This window comes from Podarcis pityusensis (genome assembly GCF_964106645.2).
Source record: "Podarcis pityusensis genome assembly, chromosome: 6".
Lineage (NCBI taxonomy): Eukaryota > Metazoa > Chordata > Lepidosauria > Squamata > Lacertidae > Podarcis > Podarcis pityusensis.
The window spans coordinates 52,509,813-52,537,445 of NC_138030.1; the positions used below are offsets into that span (position 1 = coordinate 52,509,813).

Below are 27,633 nucleotides of genomic sequence, written 5' to 3' on the forward strand. Positions count from 1 at the left end.
TCCAGCCTTAAAAAGCTGTAATGAAGGAAAGTCCACTACCTTCCAAAACAGCCTGTCCCACTGTTAAACAGCTTACACCATCAGAATGTTCTTCAAAAAGTTTCATCAGAATCTTCTTTATTATAATTTGAGCCTATTGGTTTGGATCCCTTTGGAGAAACAGAAACCAAAACTGCTTCCTCGTCCATGCATGATGACCAAGGGTGAGAGCAAGTTCAGATAGTGAATTCAGAACTTCTGATCCATAGACATTCTTGCTAGGCTAGCCATCAGACCGCACAATCTTGCAAAGGCAAAAAGCTTCGTGCGAACAGGCTTTGCTTTGATCTCATTAATTTATTTACATCATTCCCATATATGAAGAGCAGCAACTTTTTTTTTAATGTGCAACCTTCCAAATGCTACACTTTAGTTCAGAGCCCAAAGCCACAAACCTTCTCCACAACCAGAAATGATTCAATGGGGAAGGGTTCCAGACAGCATCGTTGTAAGGTCACTCTGCTTACTGACTTCAGGCTATTCAATACAAATAGCTTTTCCAAGTTTATCTAAGGCTCCATCTTCTGTGTATTCTTACCAAGCCTCTCATCTAGAAACATTCTACCCCCTCAAGAAAGAAATGCGAAAGACGTGAGGTGCTTGAAGCTGGAGAGAGAAGGGAGTGGGAAAAATCTTTCAATTAAGGCCTATTATCTTCCCAGAATGTTTGGAAGTATGCTTATTTTACCCATGGTTGGATAAGTGATTCCTATGGCTTCAGGCACATTGTGAATTGCAGAAGATGACTGACAGAGACTGATAATTATAGTTAATGATGGCCTTAAAAGATATATATGTGTATATATATTTGTGTGTGTGGCTGGGTTGGGGGTTGGAGGGTATAATAAAATGAACTCATAATAATTACATACAGTAGAGTCAGAGAGGAAAAAAGTGGAATCTGGGAGAGTACTGCAGAAAGCCTGGACACTGGAGAATATAACAACAAAAACAAGAAAACCAGCTAGACAACAAACGTGTTAGGCCAAAAGGCACTTTAATCATGGGAGAAGGAGATAATGACCACACAAGGAAGCTGATCTGCTCTGAGACTGAATTGGGTCTGTTCTGTTCAGCCTTCCTGGCTGAGCTGGTGTGAAGCTGGTTTTGGAGTGTGTGTGTTGAAGAACTCCTTCATCATGGTGTTGGGGGAAGTTTAGCATTCACGCTGGGGCTTCCTGAGTCGTGGCAGTCATAGGGCTGTCTCAATACATAAAAGACTCAACTCATGTGCCAGGACATATTCTTGATCTGGTTTTTGCAACAAGGTTTAAAGGCAGTATCCCACTGGTGAGTCTGCTGTCCTGGATGAACCATTTCCTGGTGAGGTTTGGTTTGATAATGGCAGTATGCCTCTGCAGGGGTGGGGGAGCCATTAAGGTGGTCCATCTTTGGAGACTTATGGCAGTTTCCTGAATGCTCTCAGAGATTTTCTGACTGACATGGTTGCCACTCCTGTTGATGCTCTGATCTCACTATGGAATAGGAATATGGAAAGGACTCTTAACAGTATCACTCCTTGGGGCCTCTTCTGATTTTGTACTCTGGTATCCTTGGGAGCTGCAGGTAATGAAGCAAGAAGGATGATGGCTAGAGCACAGCTGGCATAAATCTTAGGAGGAATTTGACCAAACTCCACCTTTTCTGGACAAGGATAGGCTGGCTACAGTTCTGCTCTCATATATAACTTCCAAGCGCTAAATTCTGTGAAAATGTGTGCAAGTGCAGAATTTTAGAAGTTTTCACGTGAATTATAGCAAGCATTGGGATCTCTGGCCATTGGCTATGTTTGCTGGGGCTGATGGAAGTTGTAGTTCAACAACACCTGGGAGCCCAAGGTTCCCCCACACCTGAACTATAGCAATATTTGGTGCTCATCATCCCAAGTAAAAGAGTGACACCCAACTCTATTTAAGGAACTTGAAGAGATGTCAAACAGATGACTGTATCAATTTTGCATTTTTATCAGAACTCTTTGCTGGAACTCATAATCATCCTTTCCCCCATGTAAATATTCTGAATTTGCCCTCCATTCAAAGAGGAGACTTCAGGATATGCAGCCTTGCAGTGTATTCGCAAGGCAGGCCAACAAGAGCTGCTGTTGTAGTATTAGGCCCTGCAGAACTTCTCCTCCTGCTAAACTTTCAACAGCTAAAGGGTTAACTTTCAGTTAACACAATGGGAAAGGTTTCAAGTCCTTAAAGTGCAGGCCGATCCATAACCTTGTTCCTTGCTTTCCTCCTGAATCAACCCAATCCTATTTGACAGGAGGAATCTGTGAGAGTTAATGAAGCAGCGAAAGGCTAGGAGGATCTCAGAACAAAACTTCATCACAGCCAATCATGGAACAGATTATCCTTCGCCTGACTGCATTATGATGACATCATCCCATCGCCTCACCGCAAGCAGATCAGTCACCCATCCCTGTTATTTCCATTTCTAGGCAGTCCCTGGCTGGATTATTCATCGGCTATCTTTTTAATCTTGACTCTGGTTGTAATGAACATCTGAAATGTCTTTAGAAGTGTCACTCATCATAGAGATCAGGTCTCTCAAAAAGGTGTGACTTCATCCCTTTATAAAGGTCCAAAGCATCTGGAAACAAAATTCAGACTGGCATGTTCACATGGGTCATTGCCTGCTAATCCAGAATGATTTTCTCATGATGGTCAAGGGGAACTGCTACAAAAAATATGAATGGGTAGCAGATGCAAACACCCCTGCTCGTTTTAGATCTGTTTTTGCTGAGCTGTGTTTCATTTTAAAGCAGGGCTTTGTGTTGGCCAAGACAGGCAACAACTTCTTCCTCCAAAAGTGGAAGAACCACCTCAACATTCACATATTGGTTTTGCAAAAGTGACACTCCATTACGGCAACATGAAACATCCTGCAAAAAGATTGCCTTCTATAGTTTTTTAGGGTTTGTTAGCTTGTGATCATTTGCCTCATCATTGCAGGTTATACGCTCAATCTGGTCTTCACTACAGAGTGGGCTGGGAGCCCTTCAAAAGGTGGGAATGGCCCCATTGTTATGGGCAGGTGGTCTGTTCATGGACCGCACCTGGTTAAGTTTGGATTGGCTGTGGTTGAGTCCCCTGCAATGGTAGGAGACCCATTAAGATAGTCCACCCTTGGAGACATATGGAACTCAAGGGATTCCTGAGTACTCTGGGAGATGTTATGGCTGTCACTCCTGTCAATGCCCTTGTCTTGCTGTGGAACAGTGAGATATGTAGTGCTATCGACATAATGATCCAGAGGACTCCTTGGCTTAAAGACATAATTGTGCCTACCATGTGGCAGTGGCAGCAGTCCTTGGTGAACCATCCAGTGGTTGCTGAGTGGTGAATGGGCTGTTGAGATCTAGCCCTGGAGAGGAAAAGCAGGTTACATTAATTCTGGAGGTAGATACAGCTAATTACTTAGAGGTGCACCACAATGGATATGTGAAACATTTTGAAGGTAAAGTTGCTCCCAACTTTCCATACTGGATGCCACAATTGTAGTGTTTAGAGCACCATCTGAAATAGTTTATGGGATCAGTTTCGGTTATTGTGGCCTGAGGGTGGTTGCAGTGGTTAGGCTGACCATCTGTTCTCTTGACGGTTGCCCATCTTGGCTTGTGACATATAGCAGGAAGGGATTCACTAGATATGTCCATGTGGCTCATTATGGGAGAGAGTGATCCCCACTGCTTTCAAAGAAGTGTTGGTGTGGTACCTCCTGAAGAAGATCAGTGCCTACCTCTTCTGTGCCAACCATAACACAGCTGTGCATCCTAGAGACACGAGCTAAGAGGTGATTCATTTATGTATGTACGTTACTAGATGACTGTTCCTATTGATAACTTGCAGCTGAATATATGAATGGCTTCCATTGAAAAATATCATCTTTGAGGTGTTATGAAAGTTCTGTGGTAACTGATCTGCGATGGCTGTTTCATACATACAAGGCATGACTATCTTATATTCACTGAACGATGAGACTGCATGTCTGAATTAACTCTTAGAACTGAAATTTCGAGGATGAGTGGCTTACATATGAAGGAACACCTTACGCAAATTTAATAACAAATGGGATGTACTTTCTGGATTGCTCTGAGTACTAAAGGGGTGGGGAACATTTTTCAGCCTGAAGGCAACATTCCCTTCCAGAAAACCATTTCTTTTATGGGGGGAGCACAAAACCATGGTGGGTGGGGCCATCAGTAAAATAAAGCAGAGAAACTGATGTTAGTTTTACCTTTGTACAGTAGGCTTGTTTCTACACAAAAATTATTTCCCCAGGCAAGCAAGAAGAATGATCAGAACTCTAGAACACATTCTAACTCAAGTTAAGAGCAAACAGGGCCAGTGAGGGGTGTAGCTGAGGAAGGTGCCTTGGGAGACTCCCGAGGGCCAAATGTGGAGGTGTGGAGGGCTGCTTTGGGTCTCTGGGCCATGGGTTTCCCACCCCATGAACTACATCAATATTGCCCCCAAACCAGCATGTTGTGAAATTATCATTTGACTCCTTGATGCCATCCCATCCCATCCTCCCACCTATCTTGGTTATTAACTTCCTACTTGCATATTAGAAGTATTAACTTGATCTAATGATTTGTGATGCATATTGTGAGTTGAAGTGGTAAGTTAGTTCAAGTCTCAAAATTAACAGAACATATTTGACACAACAACAGCACACAGCAAAGTTTATCAAAGTTATAAAGAAAATATGCAATTTAGGTATAAATTTGTAAGAGTTTTTATTTGTCATCATCAGCAATTATTGATTGCTGATGTCTGTTTTTGTGCAGATATGTATTTGCAATAAATACACCAAACACAGAAAACCAAAATAGTTACAGAAACAATTTAAGCAGCATAGCTTTTCTTCTTTCTACATGACAAGCTATTGTTGCAAAATCTCCTGTTTCTACAATACTCTTAAAAGGTACAGGGGTCCTTCCCTCCTTTGCATCTTGTCACCCAACTTTAAATTACTACTAGGAGAGCCTAGCATTTTCAGCTCCTGTCTTGCTTAATGTCCTACTTTGACTCCCCAACAGGCTCTTTCGGCATAGTGCCAGCCCATGTGATGCACACCTCTCAGGGATTAAGCCCCTTTCCCAAACTTGCATGTACCTTCATTGCAACAAACCAGACCCTACTTGCCTAGTTGTGGAGAGAGGGGAGGAAACCAACCTCTTCATAGCCCTTAATCAGCTGAGCTGGTCACAGCAGCAAATGTCCTTGCGGAGCTTGGGGAGCTGAATAATGAGAGTTTCTTCCAAAGGGGAAATTAATCAATTTGCTTGAGGTCATACTTTGAGGCTGGTGGCAGAGGGGAGTCTAAATGCTACTCTTCCCCATCTACCCTCCATATCCAATGATTTGCTTCTAAGCTTTAGAAGCCTGAGCCTCACCCTGAAGAGCTGGTCTATCACTTCCATTTGTTATTGCAGTGACTGCCTTATTCCATCTGATCTAATGGTTTATCTATTTGGAGGCAGCAGTAATTCTGTTGGAAGTTGCTGCACCCTCCCTGAAGAATTTTCCCAAAGGGGGCCACATGCAAAAAACCCCATGATAGCCAACATTTGAAAATAGGCCCATTGCTTATTTGGGGGGGCAGGGGGGCATAACTGCTGCAAAACTGTGTGCACTAGCAAAAACATGAGGGGTTGGATTTCACAATCCTTTGTCCTTACTTAAAGTAAAAGCAATATTCCAACATTCCATCATACTGCATTATTAAGTATATATTATCAGTAATAGTATTTAGGGATGAACAGCAGGTTTACGATTCTAGTAAGTATTGCCTTAAGGTTATGTTTTCAGGAATTGGCTTTACAGTTAGTTCCTTGTTGAAATCTATTTTTAAGCTGTTTAGTCTGTCTTGGTTATTTTAACTTGCATGGGAGCAGAATTGTGCCTGGACTCTTGGTTGCACCAGACAATTCAGCTCTTGGCAAAACTGAGACTGGAATCTTAAGAACATTTAGTCTGCATAAAATGTTACTGAACTGAATGGAGCTTAATAAGCATAATTTGGGTTGGGTTGCCATTTTACGTCAAGCTACCCTGGACAGAAGATGACTTTGCAAGGAGTTCTGTTTTGTCCCAGTAGTTCATCTCTTGCAAAGCTTACCTTAATTTCTCATACTTTGTTTAGGAAATTCGATGAACAAATACACATTTTGCAGAAGAAAAAATGAATGAGGAGAAAATATTAAAGTGCAATAAGATGGTAAGCCAGCATTAACAGAGAGAGAGAGATTTTCTCCATCTGGAATATGAAGCTAGTTTTCCATTAAGCAACCTTTAGGTGTCATTTTAGGTGGCAGATTCCAGATGTAGCTCCACTTTCCTTCTTGCAACCTGGCCCTTTGCATGTTATTAAAAAATGGAAGTCAATTCTGTGTTTGGGATTTTGATGTTCTATTTCTTATGTGAAAATATCCTAGGCTAATACTATGCAGAGAGATACACATGCCATTCATCAGAAAACTCGAGAAGGAGCACAGGGTTGGTGAGGCATGTTACCAGGAGACATTGCGGATGCCACCCCAGGTTTATGGAATGAAGTTGCATGGAGGAACCATTCCACAGCCCTATCCAAACAAACCAACTTAAGGAAGAGGACAGGGATGGCCCACGATCTGACACAATCCCTGGGGCTTTCCCGTTTTACCTCAATTTTCATGCTATATAGGTGAGATGGATTATCAAATATTGAGCAACCTTGTTCTCTCTACATCTGAAAATTAGGCTTCCTTTTAGAATAAACGTTTAAAGAAAATAGTTGACAATGAGTTATCAGTAGTTTTACTTAGAAACTCAAATAATTGCCACATTAACCTATCACATAGCATAGTCAAGTATTCTGTGTTAAATACATGAGCCCCCCAAACCAGCCACTCTCTCACACTATGAAGCAGTTATGTCTTTGATGTGTGACTTTTCCACTCTTACTCAGGATAGTTTTGTATGTACACTTATTGTGTATATATTTTTTTGTATGTGTGATGTTAAACACATCCAAACAAATGTATATTTCAAGTAAATATATATTTCTAATAGTGCACAATAAAGTAAAAGAGGAACTTTCAGGCTGCCCTGCTTGACACATACACACACACAAAAAAAGAGTATTCTGAAACAGAGCTTGCTCCAATATATGACCTTTTTAAACTTGGGATTTCTTGTATTTCACACAGTATGAATGACCTCAACATGAATACTATAGGATCCATCTTAGTAGAGATAGCTAACTGGAAAACTCTTCAAAAATATGGCCATGCTGCTTTGATATGCCAGCATCTGCCTCCCTGAACAGCTAAATTACAAGATTCTAATGATCCAGAGTCATTTAATTAGCAGGTGGGAAAACTATCCAGCCCTCCATTAAAAGCCTGGCTGTGCATCTCTGAGATACTACTGTGCTCCCAGAAGGTTCTTGGGTTCTTCTGCAGTTGCAAACGTGCTTCCTTTATTTTGTGGGGTTCTCCAAGAAGCATTAAGGATTAGTGTGGGGATTAGTGTGACTTTGTTAAGAAGAGATTGCATAAAAAGCAATCACCTCCTTGCTCTTAAAGGAAGAGAGGGAGGAAGGGAGGAAGAGCATCCTCGTAGAATGGCTTTGTTCATTCAGTTGAACTTGTCACTTCTTTTGTCTGAGATATTAACTCCAAGGACTTAGCTAGATTGGTAAAGAAAAAGAGTTTTATATGCATTGTATATGTATGAAAGCACTGTGTCACTAGATGGCGCTGTGAAGTTCCATTTTTGCCAACACGATTTCTCATACAGTCGTACCACTTGTTACGTCAGTCTCCAGTTGCGTTTTTTCAGGATACGAACGAGGCCCTTTCACGTTTCGCTATGCGCACATGCGCAGAAGCATTCTATTGTGTCGCGTGTGTGCACAGAAGCGGTGCTCTAGTTGCGGACTTTTCAGGGTGTGAACAGCACCCTGGAACGGATTGAGTAGGTAACTAGAGGTACCAATGTATAAAGTTTACCATGTGTTTTCCAGAAACACTTCTCTGATGGGTCTAGATCCAGCCCAAGTCTCAACCACAGTCTGTCTGCATGACACTTTTTCCATGGGTTGGAGGTTATTAATCACATCCAAACTACAATATCACGAGCGGAGATGTGTTCCTCTACCATGGCAGACAAAGGTTGACCCAATGGAGGCCCCACTGCTTGCATGAGCCAATGTGAGCTTTCTGCATAGGGTTCCCATGTGCCACATGGTAAGACCTTTGGTTTGGTGCTGTCAAACCAGAAGGGCATGAGTGAGGATGGCTCCTGAGATGGTTGCCTCAGGCAGTCTGATTTGGGGTGTGATGAAAGGGCAGCTAACAGTTAGTTATTTCAATTTATTTTTATTTTCGTTTTCCTGCCAGAAAGGAGAGGTGAGGCACTTGTGGGATTGTCTGCCTCAGGTGCCAAGATAACTTGGCTGACCTTGGGAACTATGCATGTTGACTTTTTCGTTGGTGGCAGGGAGGCTCCAATTGTTGCTCCGCCTCAGGTGGAAAAACGTCTTGGGCTGGCCCAGAAATGGAAGAGCTGCATGTGCAGGCATATCCTTGGATTGTCCTCAGCTGAGCTCCCAGTTGAAAAGAAAAACACCATGGCAGATGAGACAGAAATTATTTATGGCATCCAATCTGTGGGCGGCTGTGCAAGTACCTAGGTAAGATAGGTGTTTCTGTGGTGTTCCAAGGGCACCCATAGCTCATGTCCTAGCCTTGTGATGCAACTTGTGCTGCTTGATAATGGAAGCCGAGACTATACAAACCAAAGGGAGTGTTTTATGTTGAAGTTTCAGGAAGAAAAATATTGAACTCACTTCTAGCCCACTTGCTTGAGAAACAAATGTATATTCTCTAAAGAATAGGTACGTATATGCTCTATAGAACTGCAAGCTGCTGCCCGTAGTTCCACTCTCTTCAAACGTGCTTTAGCTGGAAACCTATTTTCAAAGCTAAATAGGAATGACCAACACTCTACAATAGATTCCTAGCAAACATGTTTGGATTTTGCCATATCTCTTGAGATGCGCTACGGAATCATTTTACTGGAATGTCAATAAAGTCAGGAGTATAAACATAAATAACAAGAAAATTTAGGGAAGTCTGTTAGGACAAATGTAAGAGGGTCCATGAAACAGGCTTCCCCCATGAGAGAAATGGGGGGGAAAGCTGCGGCAACTTTCTTTCAGGACTCTGATTTGCACAAGTGTTTACAGATACAAGGCACTTGCAGGCATCAGCTGTCATTTACAGAATCTGGATTCTTATGCCCCTCAAAATCTTGAGAATATTTACTTTAATTTTAAAGCAAACAAGGTTTCTAATCCTCATCGCTGTTGAGAAAACCATAAAGGGAGTGCCTAGTCAATATTTTGAGGTCACATGTAGCTTCCCAGTGGCTAGCCTCTCCTTCCTTTACTTATTTCTATATCCTTCCATGTGAGCCTGCCTTCAAAAAAGAATTTACCCACCAGTGTTCCCAGGCCAGCATCTTATGCAAAATTACATAGATTTATACATAATTTAATCAAATTTATGGATGCAGAATGAGTGGTGGTTAGTTGAGGATTCTGGAGCCAATGATCAGGCTGTCTCTTTGCTATGCACAACTCTCACGCATTCAAATCCCTGAATGCAAGACCGGGAGCCTGAGCAGGCAGCAAGGCGCTCTTGGCTTGTGCTAAAATCACTTCCTATTTAAAATGATCAGTTTAAAAAGACAAATATAGAAACATCCCGCAGCGTGGGAGCTCCTTTCCCTCAGTGTGCAGCTGCCTTTACATGCTTGCTGGGATCTCATTCCTATTTGCTTGCAGTAAAAGAGAGAATTTATAGGCAGGCGATTCTGCTTTTAAACTGTTCCTGGCAGCACTTCGTTCTTTTATCGTCTGTAAATACTTCTGATTTCCTTATGGAAACGCACCCCGGAGAGACCATGACGAGGTCCCTTGCATTAGCCCTGGCTCCTGCCCAGCCTTGTGTGACTGGCCTTGCACGCTGATACATACATCTGAGTCACTGTCCTTTTCCAGGGCTGCAGTAGAAGATTTTCAACTTCATCAGGGTCAGAACAGTGGAGGGATTTCCTGCACCCACATAATTTAATCAGGAAGAGTACTCTTGGGGGGAATAAGTTATTTATCCCCCCCCCCATATCAACATCTCCTCAATGTCCGGAAATGTTAAGGAAGTCTCTTTTGATACACTCAGCAGTTCTAAGAATCCAGGCCATTAGCAACAGTTCATGTCTTAAGCATGCTGCCTTTAAGACTCCCTGACCTTGGTTAAACAGGAAGGCCTCTGCCGTGAGAGATATGGGACCTGATTCAGCTAAAGGTATGACTAGCTTAAATTCCATTGCCTTCAGCAATACTAAGTCATGACAATGCCAGGATCAGGACCATGATTTTTAACCCAGGATATGCCACTCACTTCTTCCTATGCCCATGCTGGCTTTTTCCTGGCTAGGGAAAAGAAGACTTCTGTCCTCCAGAATGATGAAGATATTGAATATCCAAACAGTCATATTGGACAGCAGACAATATTCAACTAGTAGTAGCTAGTTAGTGTTCATTTATGAAAGTTCAATGTTTCTCACACATTGTGGGCTACACTACAGTTCAGATTGTAGATGATAGAGAGTTAGAAACCTGGTCAGTTTTGATCACTTTTTCTGCAGAACACCACTGGAAAAATCAATTGGCCAGAATCCCTTGCACATACTATGCGTAAGTTGCATAGAGTGGAAGCAAATTCATGTAGCGCTCTGATCAAACTTTCAGATCCTCTCTGTCCTCTGTCTATATCCAACTCTCCCCACCTTCCCTTGCACCCTCCGCAAATCTGCTCCAGAGGGTTGGGGGGAAACCCAGAGCAAATTTAGGGGGCGCATGGGGCAGAAAAAGGGGAGAAAGTCCCATTGCACAAGTGGAAATCCTTATGCTGATTGCAGGGCTGGCCCACCCATAAGGCACAGTGAGATGACTGCCTCAGGCGGCAGGATTCACTGAGACAGCATATCCTAATGCTGTTCTTTCCTCCACCCTAGTTCCTGATGTAGACCCTCCCTCCCTCTTTCTTCCCTGGAGGGGAGGCAGATGCCATTTTGGGCAGTGACTGATGGGGCACTTACTTACAGCTGCATTGGATACAAGCCATGAATTCCAAATCTGACCTCAAGTTTCATTTCTGAAATTTGACTGTTGCATGCCAAGAAAGAGAAAAATATCCAAATTTTGGTTTCTGAAACATCACCAGATTTCACTATTTGTAAAATGCCATTTCAGCTCTAAGGTGGTTCAGTTCTTAGACAAAGATCGCTTCTCTAGTGATAACTGTGATGTTTTAACTATGTGTAGTGGGCTGTAAGAGATGACACTGCCACTGTTATCTTTCTTGTCACCACCAGGGACACCTCTGTTAGGTTGCAAACCTGTATTCATGCAGGCTCCCTGTCTATTTTAGAATCCTGGTTTTCCAGAGTTCTAAAATGTCCAGTAGAAGAGTGGTCACTGACTGTGCCCAGTACTTCATTAATAGTGACAGTGTGGGCATGCATGCTTACCCATCGTTCAGAGAAGCTAGCATTTTGGCTTGTTACATGTTTGTGCAGTGCTCTATTAGTTCTGGACATGCATGCCATCCGTGTACAAACTTTAGAGAAATGTCAAAGCAGTAGCAGCAGTGGTTGAAGCAGCCAGATGCATACCTGTTAAGTAACATTTTCAGGTCTCCCCACTAGGACCATGACAGTGCATCCAAAATGCGCAGAATTCCTGCAGACCTTTGATTGCATGGGGACACACAAACACATACCCACAAGTATTGCAAATGTGGGTCATTCACATGACTATCTGAAGTCTCAAAATGGATTTGTTGCATTTTTAACTAAAGAAGCTTATGCAACCATTGCTCCTCCAAGCCAGTGGACTGTTAGATGCTGCTTAGGGAATACCCAGATTTGGCTGGCAAATATGCCAGCTAATGGAATTAGCTGCTCCTTCTCAGAACAGCCCTCATTCTGCATGGGAACAGCAGCAGAAAGATACACTCTTGCTTACGGAAGGGCTCATTTATCCTGACTGGCAGCCCCTGGGATTAGATGCATGTCATCATTGGCGGGATGAAAATAACTCCAGCCCCATAATGCCTGGAGTCAAACAGAAATAGTTACAATAAAAATAAAGTAATATGGACCCTGTTTTGTGTATTGTAATTGAGAAGCCTAGATCTATTAACTCATGAATGCTTGCAACATGTAACTAACTGGGTTCCTTAATGGCAAACTAACACTCTGCATGGCAAATCAGCCTCTTCCTTTAATCTGGGTAGGTAAAAACGGGTTACCATTCTCAAAATGGCAACATAAAATCATAGAATTGTAGAGTTGATAGGCACCCCTATCAACTTAAATCTTCAGGTTGCTACTTTAAATTGGGAAGGCTTAAGATGCCTTCTTATCACTTTACCTGCTGTACATTTTAATGATGAGATCATGCCACATAAAATGAATTGCTGACATTGTAAAGAGGGTTGCATAGCCCTTAAACAACAGCCTGGATGCCCACTGTACTGCTATTTTATACAGCATGTGAGCTCAGTATTCAACACGTTGCAGTGTCAATGATCCAAAACACAGTCCCTTCTGTGTGCCAAGAAGTGATGAGGAGCCTAGGTCTGAGAACAGGAACCAAATGTGTCCATCCTGCTCTAGTGACCACTTCTAAAATTAGACTATGGGTGTTGCAAAACCCATTTCTGATTTGGTGAGAAGACCGTCACGAAACAGGAAATCCATGTGGTCAAAGCTACTTTAGGCAGCTTGGACTGGAACAGTCATGGAAGACTACTGGACATGAAAGATATGCTGAGATTGACAATGTCTCCTGGGATTTTACCTTTAAAGTTTTGGAATATATAAGCTGTGGAGACACTTTTATAAAAGGAGTCTGGGCAATATATACTGAAGAGTCAGCTAAATTGATAGTAAATAATGTATTGACTGAGAATTGCAAAATAACTAAAGGAATGAGACAAGGCTGCCCGTTGTCACCCTTGTTGTAAGATGTAATCAAGAAATTAAAGGTATAAGAGTGAGACAGAGACCATATAAATTAAAAGCATTTGCAGACGACGTGGTGATATCTGTAGAAGAACCAATAGAGTCAATCCCAAAAGTATTACAAGAGATTAAAAAAAAATGGAGATGTAGCAGGTCTTAAGATTAATAAAGACAAAACCAAACTCTTGGTAAAAAATATGAATGATGAGAGTAAAAACAAATTACAAGATATGTCAGGTCTAAAGATTGAAAGGAAAGTCAAGTATCTAGGTATATGGTTAAGAGCAAATAATATAAATTTGTACATAGATAATTATTTAAAATACTGGGAAGATATTAAAAGAAATTTGCAAATTTGGGACAGAATGAAACTTTCACTGTTAGGTAGAGTGTTGACTATAAAAATGAATGTATTACCAAGAATGTTGTTTTTGTTTCTCTCAAGTCCGGTGATTGGCAAGACAGATTGTTTCAATACATGGCATAAATATATTTCTAAATATATCTGGCAAGGGGAAAAACCTGAGAATAAAATATGAAATATTGATAGATGCAAAAAAGAGAGGAGATTTCTCCCTTCTGGATATGAGATTATATTATGAAGCATCTTCTCTTTGTTGGTTGAAGGAATGGATGACATTGGAGAATCCACATATTTTAGATTTATAAGGTCATAGTAATATTTTTGGTTGGCACGTCTATTTGTGGTATGAAAAGGTGAAAGTACAGAAAGGATTTACAAATCACATAATTCGGAAAAAATTGTATAAAATATGGGATAAATACCAAAAGTTATTGGAGAAAGAAACACCACTTTGGCTCTCACTGCTGGAAGCCATAGTGGTAATGAAAAAGAATATGATAGAAGGTTGGACAGCTTATAGAAATTTATTAAAACAAGTGGGAGGAGAGTTTAAATTAAAAGAATTTAAGGATTTATCAGGAAAGTTAACATGGATACAATATCATTATTTGAATGAAGTACCGCTGTATCTGCTGCCCTGCTTCACATAATGGCCGGGGTGGATCTGATCCTGTCAGCTGATGTCAATGAGACTGACTTAGGTTGGCACAGCTCTGGGGCTGGAAAGCCCATTGGGGGCTGTGCACTGGCTGCAGCTGGTGGAGATCCAAGTGACAGCACTTCCACTCACTTGCATGTTTGGTTGGTAGAAGCGAGGGACAGTCAATTCCACTGGAGTGGTACTGGGATCTCCACAGCCAGTGAAAGGCCAATGGAGACTGGCAGGGCTGGGCAGAGAGGACACTTCTGCCCAATCCAAACTACAAGGCAAAGGGTGGTGGTGGTTAGATTGCTCTTCCAGTCTGCAAATGCCTAGAAAAATGTGATTGTCCAGCAATGTGTTATAGATTAGAAGCTGCAGGGCTGAAGTGCAGGCTGCATACTCCATGACACATTTTATATATTTACGGTATGTTTCCCCCCCATCTAATTGTGTGCATATCTGTCTACTCACCTCTCTAGTTGTATCCCCCCCCCCAACTTACCAAACACCATCCTCTTTTGGAAAAACCACAGATTATAGGATTTTGCTTTACCCGGTAAATTAGCTGTGTTTATCGGACGTACAAAGCTGACTGATTTTTTTTTTTATAATGACTGCTCTCCGCTTAAAACGGGGGGCGCCCTTTGCGTGGACGCGCGCAGCCCCTAGATCTGGAGCGGCTCCAACAGCATAGGCTTGGTTTGCCTTCCCTCAGGTGGGATACCTGGAGGTCTCCGCCTACCTCAGTCAGTTGTCCAATCCCACCTGGGGGAAGCGTTGCCAAGGAGACCAGGCCAGGTAGGGGAGAGATTACCTGCCCACACAATAGAGGGAGGATCTTACCTGAGAATCCTCACTTGGCTCCAGAGCTTCTCCCACCCTACCCACCCTCAGTTAATGTCTTTTTTGCAGGTTAACTTTTCTTCGCAGGTATGCGGGCGCTGCTACGTTAAGGTCGCTGTTAAAGGGCCGGAAAGGAATTTCCCTGCATTGGCAGGTTTCGCCTTTCCAGTAGCAAAACGTCACAACTTTGGAGGTATCAGGCCTTGGGCGGAATCCTTTAGTCCATTTTCCTCTTTGCGGCGGTGATACCAGGGTTCCCCGTTAAAGGGGTTTCTGAAGGGAGGCTTTGACCGTACGCCGAAAGGTCGTCATTGCTCTCCCCTGCAGCGGCGGCGTAACAGGGGCGGCTATCTCTGCTTGAACATATGTTCTCCAGAGCCGGCCCATCCCCCCCCCACTGGATAACCCTGATGCTCCCTAGGTCCCCGGCTGGGGACTGGGGAGGGAGAACGCCCAATGCCTGAGCCAAGGTCTACCCACATTTGAAATTTAATAAAGTTGTGGCCAATTTAATCCCATAGCATGTTGTCATGAGTCGTTATTCCACATGACGGGGGGACCGCGCGGGATCTGGGGACTCCGCCTGTCCACGCAAAACTAGACTCACTCGCATAATGCCCAGAAGTGACTAAAGATTATAAAGGGAGGATGCATGTATCTATCTATCAGAAACAAGTTACAACATGCAAAAACTCAAAAAGCACATTGCATTGGCGTAGCAATATTTTAGGGGGGAAACCATTAAGGCAGTAGTTCCCAAACTCCCCCCTCCCATGAAAACTGTTGAGGGTCTTGGCAGACCACTTAATTATTATTTTTCTGCTTGTTGTGGCAATTGTAATGCCCTCTTTTACCTGATAGCTCTCAACAAGCACTCATATTGAGAACTTGAAGGATTTTGAGAAGGAGACTTTTTTCCCAGGGGTGGGGCATTATTACAACTGCTCAGCAGGTAAGAAGGTGTAAAACCAATAAAGATTTTCTGGCTGATGTTTACTTGGAAGTAAGTGCCATATAGAACACAGGCTTCCTTTTGAGTAAAGGCACATGGAACCCAGCTTCTAAGGTGGCAGTCTTATGCACATCTACCATTGATCTATGTGAGGCTTACCTCTGAGTAAATATGCATGGAATCAGCCGATATGTGCACAACTACATGTGACAGTAAAAAGCCTGCATTTCCCACGTTAATGCAAAAGCTATGTTGGACAGAATGAGCAAACAATTAAAAATTAGCTCTCTCTGTGTCCCTGTCCCTATCCCAATTAATATTCACACATCCATGCAAACAGTGTGTGGGAGGTTAAAAGGCACTTTTAATGTTATGTGAAAATGGCCTAAGACAAAAACAGAAAAGCCTAACTTTAAGGTACCTTCATTTGTTGTCTGAGCGAAGTGAAGCCTTTGTTTCATTTGCTGATTTTGGCACTGCATTTGTTTCTAAGGCTGTGTACACACTTCAGCCTTTGAAGCTCTGTGGCTTGCGGGTTTTCTAAAAGCACTTTTGTAGACATCGCTTTGCAAGTGTCCATACCTGCACTCTGAGCAGACAGCATTTGTATTTGTTAAATCATTGCCATATGTGCACTCCCCAAGAGCAGGTTCCCAGAGAAGGCACTCTCAGTTTCCACATGAGGCAAGAGGAATGCATTGTGAAATGTAAGGAGGCTTTTAACTGTTCCATTGAATGGTGCTTTCAAAACACCAAAAAGGAAGCGTGCAGAGAATTCCTATTTCTATTAACATATATGAAAATTCACAATGCAATATCTGCTTTGAAGATGGGAGTTATCAGAAGGAAAGCTGATGTGGCTGATCTGAATGTAATTCTTCGGTTCACATTGCACCCTCAGTGTCGATGGGCACACCTACTGCACCTCCAACCTTCCCACAAAAGTCTGAAGCCTCCTCAAAATATTAGCAAAATACTGCTTTGGAGAAAGAGTGCTAGTGCTCTAACTACAATGCCAATAAATAACACCTTTCTGTTCACCATCGTTTTAGCAACATGTTTGTCTCCCCCAATTAAATACTTTCAGTCTACACTTCTGATCCATCTTATGTATTTTGGGTGGTATTCAACTGAACACCAAGTTAACCCCTGCAGCTGTTCTATTGTGGGGAGAGATACAAAAAAACTTTGCCATTTGATATCTGAAGGGAGACCCCTTAAAACACTCTGCTCATTTACTTTCTTTCAACCATGTATCCATCCCTCAATGGAAAGAAAGGGCTTGCTATCCCGTTATAGACAAAGAAAGGGCTTGCTATTCCATTATGGCCAACAGTTGCCAACAGATAAGGTGCAATGAGTGTTTCTTCCATACTGGAAGAAGACATAGAAATTACAGGTGCAACAGGCAGGAGGCTTTGGGACACCGTTACATAGCCTCATAACTCCTGATTCTCTGACTCTGAACTAAGGTTGGGGGAGGATTTTGATTCACTCTGCAATTTGGAGCACATCTCCCCAGCCCACATCTGATGAACTGATAAGTATCAGATTGGGGGGAAGTAAGCACGTGGATCAGATTGAATGTCTATAGACCCTTCTGATCACAGTCTATTCCTTCCTACCTTAAAAAAAATCAAAACCCACCTGTCAGGGAACTGCCATCGGAAGGAAGGGAAGTGAAAGGGCTCACACAGGTTGGGAGAGACTCAGCAGCTGAAGAGGGAACCAGTAGGGGGAGAGGAGCTGAGCTGAGGGAAAGGGAGCTGGAGGGATGGCTCAGAGACACTTCCAGCGAAAACAGTGGGGAGGTTTCAGGACCTCCTGTAGGGACACCCACTCCTCGCCGGAAACTGTCACGCAGAGAGTCCAGAAGACGTGTTTCCGTTAAGGAGCTTTTATGTTGGAAGCGATTCCGAAAGCAACCACTGTCGGAATCTGCCAGCGACTGACGGAGCCATGTTTAAGGGGCTCCGTTACAGACAGAGGTTTGCAAACTTGACCAAACTCTGAGGGACTAGGATTTTACACACAAGCAGCTCATCGTCCCATCACAGCATTCCGACAGTCTTCGTGAGCAGCTTGTGCAGGAGAAGGCATCATGAGCAACCCAGCCGGAACCGGAGAAGCAGGAGCTGGAGCGGGTCCAAGCCTGGAAGAAAGGTACCGGGTGTTGGAGGTCCAGCTAGCGCTGCAGACGGCGAGGCTTGAGGAGAGGAGGGCTCAGGATGCAGACAAAAAGGGGAAAGACACCCAGCTCGTCAGAAAGGTACCAGGATTGGTGCAGAAGTTTGGGGGGGAGCCCAAAGACTATCATGGCTTTCGGACAGAGATGCAATATGCCCTCAATCTGCAGTTTGATGAATTCCCTGACGAGGAATCACGAGTGGCTTTCGTGATTGGGCATCTTGAAAAGGGGGCGAGAGACTGGGTTAGACCCCTGATGGCAGCGAATAGTGACGTCCTAAAGGACACGATGAAGTTCTTTCGCGCCATGGATCTGATGTTTTCCAGCGATATTGAACAGGGAGTGGTCCGCAGACAGTTAATGGCTTGCAAACAGGGGAGCCGATCTGTCCGTGAGTACTGGACTGAGTTCACCATGTTGATCCATAAATTGGGGTGGGATCTATCGGCGGAACCCATTCAAATGCTCTTTGAAGAAGGGCTTTCTTCGGCTGTGAAAGACGAACTTTCCCGGGCGCCCAGGGCGGAGTCTATGGACCAGCTGACCAAATCAGCGCTGACCATAGGAGCGCGCCAGGAGGCGAGAGCATTGGAGAGGCGGGAAGGGAAGGGGGAACGTTGGAAGGAGTTCCGCATTCCAGACATTCCAGAGCCAACTTTCCCGCCGGCAGAGCCGATGGAAATCGGAACAGCGCGCGCGCGCGCAGTTTCAAAGCCCAGTGAGGGGGGAAAGAAGGAGGGAAAAGGCGCCCGGAAATGCTATCTCTGCCAACAGCCAGGTCACTTTGCCAGAGTCTGCCCCCAGAGGAAGGAATGGCAAGGGATGGTAGGAGCTGTGGAGGGAAGAGAGGAAGAAATACCGAAGCAAGTAAAAGCCAACGCCTGGCTGCCACCGTCGGGGCACAGCAGCCAGGCCAAAGAGCAGTGAAAGTGCCCACGCCAGAACCTCCTAAACCCGCCCTAGTGATAGAAGTGGCGCTAGAGCTGCCAAACGGACACCCTCTAAAGATAAAGGCGCTGTTGGACTCAGGCAGCTCCTGCAATTTCATGAGCAAAGAGTTTGCAGCTGAACACCAGATACAGACGATCCCTTTAAGCAACCCCCTGCAGGTGACCACGATCGATGGCAGGGAGCTGTTGGGAGGAGAAGTCAGCTTGCAGACCGTCCCAATGATAATGAAGGTGGCAAGGCACACCGAACTGATAGCGTTTAATGTGGCCACCTTGGGAGGAGCTCCCATTATATTGGGGATGAGCTGGCTAGCGTTACATGATCCGCTGGTGGGCTGGCATCAGAGAGTGGTTTCTTTTGGTTCAGCACATTGCTTAGAACACTGCAAAGAGGGAAAGGGTTTGGCAGGGGCCCAAGCCACCCTAGCAGGGACTGAAGTAACGGAGAACGTGAAGGTACCACGACAATACGCAGATCTCCGCGACGTCTTCAGCGAAAGGGAAGCTGACCAACTACCCCCGCATAGACCCTTTGACTGTCAAATCAATTTACTCCCTGGGGCACAGCTCCCTGTAGGCAAGCTGTACGCCATGTCAGACAGAGAGATGCAGGAGCTAAGAGAGTTCATTGACAAGAACCTGAAGAGAGGGTTCATCAGAGAGTCCAGGGCGGTGGGGGGCAGCCCAGTGTTTTTTGTGGATAAAAAAAACACGAACAAGCCGAGGCTTGTGTGTGACTTCAGGGCCTTAAATGCAGTGTCAGAACCAGTGGCTTTCCCTATGCCCAGGATTGACGACATTTTGACAAGGGTCAGGAAGGGAAAGATTTTTACTAAACTGGACCTAAGGGGGGCGTACAACCTGATACGAATAAGGAAGGGGGATGAATGGAAAACCACCATGTTCACCCCTTTGGGGGCATTTGAATATTTAGTTATGCCCTTCGGCCTACAAGGAGGCTCCGCGTGCTTTCAATCGTTTATGAACCACGTCCTGGGGCCTTTGCTTTACAAGAATTGTGTGGCCTTCTTAGACGACGTGTTGGTGTATTCTGAGAATGAGGAGCAGCATGTGAGAGACGTCAGAGAAGTGTTGAGCAGGCTGCAAGCCAACCAGCTGTGGGTGAAACTGGAGAAGTGTCAGTTTCATACCAAGGAGGTGGAATTCCTGGGGTATCGCCTGTCAGACAAGGGATTGGCCATGGATCCCGGCAAGGTCCAGGCGGTGCTGGAATGGAAAACACCCAAAACAAGGAAGGATGTGCAGAGGTTCCTAGGATTTGGGAACTTCTATCGTAAGTTCATCCGAAACTTTGCCCACCTGACGGCGCCCATTACGGACTGTCTCAGCAGTAAGAAGAAGTTCGTTTGGACTGAGGAGGCGGAGCGAGCATTTGAGGAACTAAAAAGGGCCTTCGCCTCGGAACAACAACTCCTGCATGTGGATTTACAAAAACCGATGAGAGTGGAAACTGACGCATCAGACAGAGCTATTGGGGCGGTGCTTCTGCAGCCAGGGAAGGAGGAGTCAGAGTGGAGACCGTGTGCCTTTTTTTCGCGAAAGCTGAACAAATCCGAGAGGAACTACACGGTGTATGACCGAGAACTACTAGCCATTCATGAGGCGTTCCGGAGATGGAGGCACCTGCTAATTGGCGCACAACATAAGGTGCAAGTGTGCACTGACCACAAGAACCTAGAGTATTGGAGGACGGCACGAGTGCTCAACCAACGGCAAGTGAGATGGGCCCAGGAGTTCTCCAAATTTAACTTTGAGATTTGTTACGTGCCAGGCCCAGAGAACATTAGGGCGGACGCTCTCTCACGCAAACCTGAATATTTGGAGGGGGAGGGAGCACCAGAAGAGAGACATGTCATTCCAGAGGACCGCTGGGTGTGTGGGGCGGCATTGGTGGGACAAAGAGAACTGGTAGAGGAAACAGAGAATGATGAATACGCCCAGAATAAGCTCAGAGGTCTTAGGGGTGAGGGAGAGGAACCAGGGGGTTTCGAGGAAAGAAATGGAGCTTTGTATTACAAAGGGGCACTGTATATCCCTGAAGGAGACTTAAGGGGGAGGGTACTCAAGCAGTTGCACGACAGCCCCACGGCGGGGCATTTTGGACAACACAAAACCATGTGGTTGGTCACCAGGGAATTTTGGTGGCCTAAGGTGAGGGAAGATGTACGGGAGTATGTAAGAGGGTGTGAGCAATGCCAGCGAGCCAAAGGGGAGAGGCGGGCACCGGCGGGGCTATTAGAACCCTTACCAACCCCAGAACGACCTTGGGAGGCAGTGTCGATAGATTTTATGACTGATCTGCCGAAGTCCAAGGGGAAAACAGCCATCATGGTGGTGGTAGACCTACTAACAAAGATGTGCCACTTTGTAGCCTGCTCGCATGCAGTCACGGCGGAAGAGACAGCGAACTTATTTGTAGAACACATTTTTAGGTTGCACGGGGTGCCATTGAGGGTGGTCTCAGACCGAGGAAAACAATTTACTTCCAGGTTCTGGAGGAAGCTCATGAGCTTACTGCAGGTGGAGGTCAACTTTTCGACTGCCCGGCACCCTGAAACCAACGGGCAGGCGGAAAGAGCAAACGGGGTCCTCCAGCAATACCTGAGGTGTTATGTCAATGACAGAGAGAATGACTGGGTAGAAAAGTTGGCGCTGGCGGAATTTGCCTACAACAATGCCGAGAATGTGTCCACAGGGATGAGCCCCTTCTTGGCTAATTATGGGTGTCATCCCAGGGCTTTCCCAGGGGGAGAAGGGGAGAGATGGGGTGTCCCGGCAGCCGAGCATTTTGTAGAAGAAATGGAAGCAATCCATCGTCAGCTCCAACTCAACTTAGAAAGGGCGAAGGAAGAATACAAGAGGCAGGCAGACAAGAACCGAAGGGAAGGTGAAACCATAAGGGTGGGAGATAGGGTGTGGCTGTCAACCCAAGGGTTGCCGTTCAAAGGAGGTTGTAAGAAATTAAGACCCAGGAGATTGGGTCCCTTTGAGGTCATTCAACAGGTCAACCCAGTGGCTTTCAGGCTCCGGTTACCCAACCACATGAAACTGCACCCAGTATTTCACAGGTCGTTACTGTCACCGTATGAGGGGGGACGAGAAGGGATGGCCACTCGGGGACCGGTCATAGAAGAAAGGGAATGCAGCAGCCATGTGGCAGAAATCCTCGACGCCAGATGGAAGGGGGATCAGGTGGAGTATTTGGTAGCGTGGGAAGGAGAACCGGAGTCAGAAAACACTTGGGTAATGGCAGAAGATATCAATGACGAGGTATTGATAGAAACGTTCCATCAAAGGTTCCCAAGGAAACCTCAGCCTGTGGAGAGGTTCCGGAGGGAATACTTTGGGACCACCGATGAGGAGGAGGAGTTGGAAGGATTCTCGGAATCGGAAGGGGAAGGGGAGATGGACTCTGAGGAGGAGGAGTACTTCGAGACCAGGAACCGCAACAGGTGGAGAGAAGTGTTCGGGACATCGGAAGATGAAGGAAGTTCATTCCGGGGTTTTGCCTCCTCACCGCCCGTAGAGGAGGGGGCGAGAGGGGATGAAGGGGGCCCTGGAGGGGAGGTGGATGTCAGGGAACTGCCATCGGAAGGAAGGGAAGTGAAAGGGCTCACACAGGTTGGGAGAGACTCAGCAGCTGAAGAGGGAACCAGTAGGGGGAGAGGAGCTGAGCTGAGGGAAAGGGAGCTGGAGGGATGGCTCAGAGACACTTCCAGCGAAAACAGTGGGGAGGTTTCAGGACCTCCTGTAGGGACACCCACTCCTCGCCGGAAACTGTCACGCAGAGAGTCCAGAAGACGTGTTTCCGTTAAGGAGCTTTTATGTTGGAAGCGATTCCGAAAGCAACCACTGTCGGAATCTGCCAGCGACTGACGGAGCCATGTTTAAGGGGCTCCGTTACAGACAGAGGTTTGCAAACTTGACCAAACTCTGAGGGACTAGGATTTTACACACAAGCAGCTCATCGTCCCATCACACCACCTTATGGGGAAAGCCATATTTTCCTCCATACAATTACCCAAGAACTGGCAGCACATTGTAACCCATGCCTTATATTAAAGATCTGCAGCAAGTGCAGCAAGCACATCACTTTCTAACTGGTCCAAGCAGTTTTTAGGAAAGAGAGAGAGAGAGAGAGAGAGAGAGAGAGAGAGAGAATCCATATACCACATCCTAAGTTGTTTTTAAATGTATTTATGAAAAATGTCTGCATTTATTTAAGGATTTCCCCTGGAAATGGACTTAGTCCTGTCCCCTCTTGGCACTGGGACTGACCAGACTTCAGTGGATCAATCCAATCCTACGCCGAATATATCTGTTGCAACACCCCACCCCATGCTTAAGTTACTGAACAAGTGACAGTATGGATGGAGCATTCTATGCACAGATGAGCTGCTTCTCCTCTGCATCGTTCCAATTTTTAGTGTATGTACTGCCAGAGCAAGCACTCACAGATGAGCTATTTCTAATCTTACAAGAGACTAGTAGCACTTGCCCCTGCCCCACCTTACTGGATTTTCTTCCTTCACTGTACCTTCCTTTTCTACTGAGCCTTTGGGGGAAAGAATCAGCTGTCTAGCCAATGGGGTTAGCACAAATGACTCCAGTATAACTTACAAAGAACCACTCACATAAACAGTTTGATAGAATGTTATCCCTTTCCCTGGAGGGCCTTCCACACCCTGGGCAGTGACACCCAGTTCTCACTTTCTTATTCATTAACTGCTCATAAAGCGTCTGGAGATGAAAGTGCAATGTGGGTGCTAATCACTACTAACAACCAATAATTTAACCTCCCGAGGCTCCCTTGCAGCATTTTCCCAGGGGAGGGGAAGGCAGCCTAACAGTCACAGCAGGGGCTATTACCACCCACTGGTTGTGTAATAGGGAAACAATGAGATGGAAACAGGACTTTCACAGAAAGCTGCCTACATAACAAAGTTATCTAGAAGTGCCAATCTAGAGTTCTCAGATTTAGTACATTTTGAACAGGTTTTTTTTTTAAAATGACAACTGTTCAGCTAGCAAAGGGTCACAGGCTGTTGTAATGGCTAAAAAATATTGAGGTCTGTATTCAGGGATTGTTCTGGTGTTTCACATTCATAGGCTGCAAATTTGCTGTGTTTCTGCACTTGTGTGTGGAATAAGTATTCCGGAATGGATGATCCCTGTAATTTGGAGATAAGAGAACTGTGGACAGATCTCCAGAAAGGTTACAGGATCATCTTAGGGTCAACTCTCCCGCAACTATGCATTTGCAATATTGCTTTTCAAAATGCATTTCATGGGTGTTAAAGCCAAATGCAACTTGCCATTTGCTTTCAGAATTTAACAGAGTTCCCAACATTTTAGCTACCAGGCAAATTGATGGTGTTTTCCCCTTTGGGTGCTTCAGTGGAGTATCTTCTCTAAAAAGGACTGAAAGGTGGAAGAGTTTAATGTGGGCAATCTTTATCCATCCATTTCTTGCTGAATTTACTTGCACTCTTGCCTTGTGAACCTGCCCGCCCATTTGTCGTTGGCATCAATCTGTCTCGAAAGAGAAGTCCTACCTGCCCCTCACTTCCCTTTACAGAATGTGCAAAAACCACCTTGACTGCTGGACCCACTGTTGGTCTTGTCTGCTCAATCCACCGGAGCCTTACGTGCAGGGGGAGTCCATAACTCACCAAGGGCTTGAGACCCATTGGCTAACCTCACCTAGTTGGCCAGTTGAGGCCGTTCCTGGGGTGGGGCTGCTGCCACATGCTGACAGTTTCTAGGAGCCACAGGTGAGAGCTGAGTTCAGGGTGCGGACCAAAGGTGGGCAGACATACCCCAGAAGGAGCATGACATGTCCCAGAACAGAGGTACTACCCTTCCCATAAGACCCCATATACTCCACCCATTTAAAACTTTGGATATTCTCTATTATAAGATCAATTTCGCTAGAAGACTAAACCAATGAGGATAGACACTAGAGCAGGAACTTCTTGCTTGTGGCAATTCTACTATGCAACTTCTTTCCATGAAAACCAACTCATCAACAACAACCTCACCTGAGCACAATACTAAAATTGTAAAGGGGAAAAAATAGAAACATTTTTTATTGTAGGCTTTTGGGGGACTCTTTTGCCTTAAAAATACCATTGATGAGTTTTTAGTGGAGTGATATTTTTTAGATAATTGTTTTTCTTATATTTATGCTTTGTATGCCAATGCTTTGTATGCCATTTTAGGCCTCCTGAATAGGAAAAAGAGAATGGGATACAATTTTAAGTCTCATAACTATCTTAGTAGCTCTGTGTTTTTACACAGAGTTGGGACATTTGGCACCTACTAATAGGTTAATCTAAGAGTGGGGAATGTTGGGCTCCAACTCCCATCAGCCCCAGGCAGCAAGGCCCTTGGTCAGGGATGGTGGGAGTTGTATTCCAACAACATCTGGAAGATACTTGTAAATAAATGAAAATATTACAAAATCCCACTAACCTTCCAGTGAACTATTTCTAAACTGGATCAAAACTGGGCAGATGCTACACTTCTGCAATGAAGTGAAATGAGCCTGACAATATATTTTTCTGAGAATCACTATGGAAATGATAGGGGTAGGACTGCCTTCTGAGTGTTGCATTTGGCACTACTGGTTTGCAAGATCTCCAGTAGCTCAGGGAATACTTGGCAGAATTAAATACATGCTGTCCACTGGCCTGTGTTTGGGTCACTCCCCAAGTTTTTCCTTTTCGTTTATTTGCAAGACGTTTCTTCTATTACCAAAGTCTGCAGGGGTTCCGTGGCATGACAATCATTTCCACAGGTTTACAGCCCTCCATATTATTCTTAGGAAGACATGCTGGTCTCTCTCTCTCTCTCTCTCTCTCTCTCTCTCTCTCGGCAATATATGTGGAGTCAGAGCAATGGAAAGAGGGTTGTGGAGCAACCCAAAACAACTGCTCCTTTTGTGTGTTGTAGAGCCCAGTTCTTTGGAAAACACACATTTGTTTCTTGTTGGGCAAGCTTGACAGCTGCTGACCCTTAGCTCAAAGGGTTTCCCATGCAAATAAGCCGTGTTTGCAAACTCATGGGTATTAGCACTGCTTAGCTGATGGCTCAGAGGGCCTGTAATCCTTGCATCTATGACACAGAAGCCCCTAATTGAGCTTTGCTGAGTAGGGTGAGTTAAGGCAAAGAGATAACTAGAATCATCATAAATGCTCAAGCATCCCAACCAAACAATGGAGACAGCCAGATGAAGCAGTAATGTTGGTTGCTGGAGCTGTCGTGCTGAGGGCAGCAGCTGCTGCTGTTTTCTATTTTGTTCCTGCCCAAGTCTGTACAAGTACTGCTCTTTAGGTGTGTGCATAGTTTGGAAACAGCACTGGTTAATTGTGCAATGGCGAAAACTACTCAAACTATGCTCAGATCCACCTGACAGAAGAGAAAGCAGGCTGTGGGATAAGTAAAGGGGAAGGAGCCATGCTGTCACAGTAGCCATTCCAGATGCTTATTTTCCCATTTGGACACTTAAATTTTGCAATAAAAACCATTTAATATTATGCTAATATATACTGCCCACTCCCAGTACTCCTGTTGTTCCACAACATAAAATGGTAGCTCTAAGAAGGAGAAGAAGGTGACAATGGGTTTCTGGCACCACAGTTTTACTTACCAAGTACGATGGTCAAGTCTTGGGGAAACACACACCAACACCCCCCCCTCGGTTCATTATCATTATCTTATAAAACACTAGGAATAGCTTATGTAACATGCCACTCATCTTGTCCCCTGATCCTATTTCTGGGTTTCTTAGGTTCTTAGGGCATGCCATGAAGAGTTTTTAAAATTCTTCCCTCTGCTTTTATTTTTAACCAAATCAGTGTGGATAGACTGATAGATAGTCTTGCTCTTTCCCGAACTGTTTTAACAAGCATTCTGAATCCTATGTTTCAGCTATTCTTGCTGTTCCCCCTGAGGGCATTTCGAAGTGGTGACCACCCTACACTAAGCTTGGAAGGGGTTGGGGGAGGGGGGGAGCAAGCAGAATCTTAGGTAGGGGAAAGGCAACTATGGGCAGCCTGGATTCTATTTTATCTTTCCTAGGGTTGCCTGATGATACAGGACTGGCCCTTTTGTGCTTTTAATAGTTGTGTGGGAGAGGAGATGTTCAGCAGTTGGAACTTTTCCTTCCATGGCACTGTGGTGGGAGGAGATGGCCTCCTTGCTGGAAAGCTCCCCTCCTACACAACTATTAGGTTGAATCCAGACAGCTGCTTCCAGCAGTAACTGTAGCACTAAACTAGAAAGGTGGGGTGAGTGGGGAAGGAAAAATACCTCAAGGACGAAACAGGGACTAATTTGTGTGGGCAAACAACTCACTGAGAGGAGGGCTGCGGAGGCTCCTGTCTTAGAGTCTGGACACAGTTCTGAAGAGGCCACAGAACTGGAATGCTCTGAAATGGAAACAATCGTCCTATTGCTGTTTTACCTTGAATGTTATTGTTCCTAATTTTATAAACTGCCCTGGAATCTTACAATGAAGGGCAGCATATATATTTTACTTTTAAAA

General features: G+C 44.8%; 2 protein-coding genes and 1 long non-coding RNA gene across 6 annotated transcripts in view; 1 reads left to right on the forward strand and 2 right to left on the reverse strand.

Moving 5' to 3' along the window:
- LOC308479038 (phosphatidylinositol 3-kinase regulatory subunit gamma) overlaps nt 1-27,633 on the reverse strand; it is a 263,420-nt gene that overhangs the window by 107,208 nt on the left and 128,579 nt on the right. The window lies entirely within an intron of this gene.
- The window catches only part of LOC308479118 (uncharacterized protein), an 86,737-nt gene that overhangs the window by 58,130 nt on the left and 974 nt on the right, over nt 1-27,633 (forward strand). The gene's annotated exons all lie outside the window — the stretch shown is intronic.
- Nucleotides 1,090-27,503, reverse strand: LOC308479147. The gene is made up of 3 exons (XR_013987502.1): nt 27,444-27,503; nt 3,333-3,408; nt 1,090-1,599 (listed from the first exon to the last, which is right to left on the reverse strand). It is a non-coding gene; the product is annotated as an uncharacterized lncRNA (long non-coding RNA).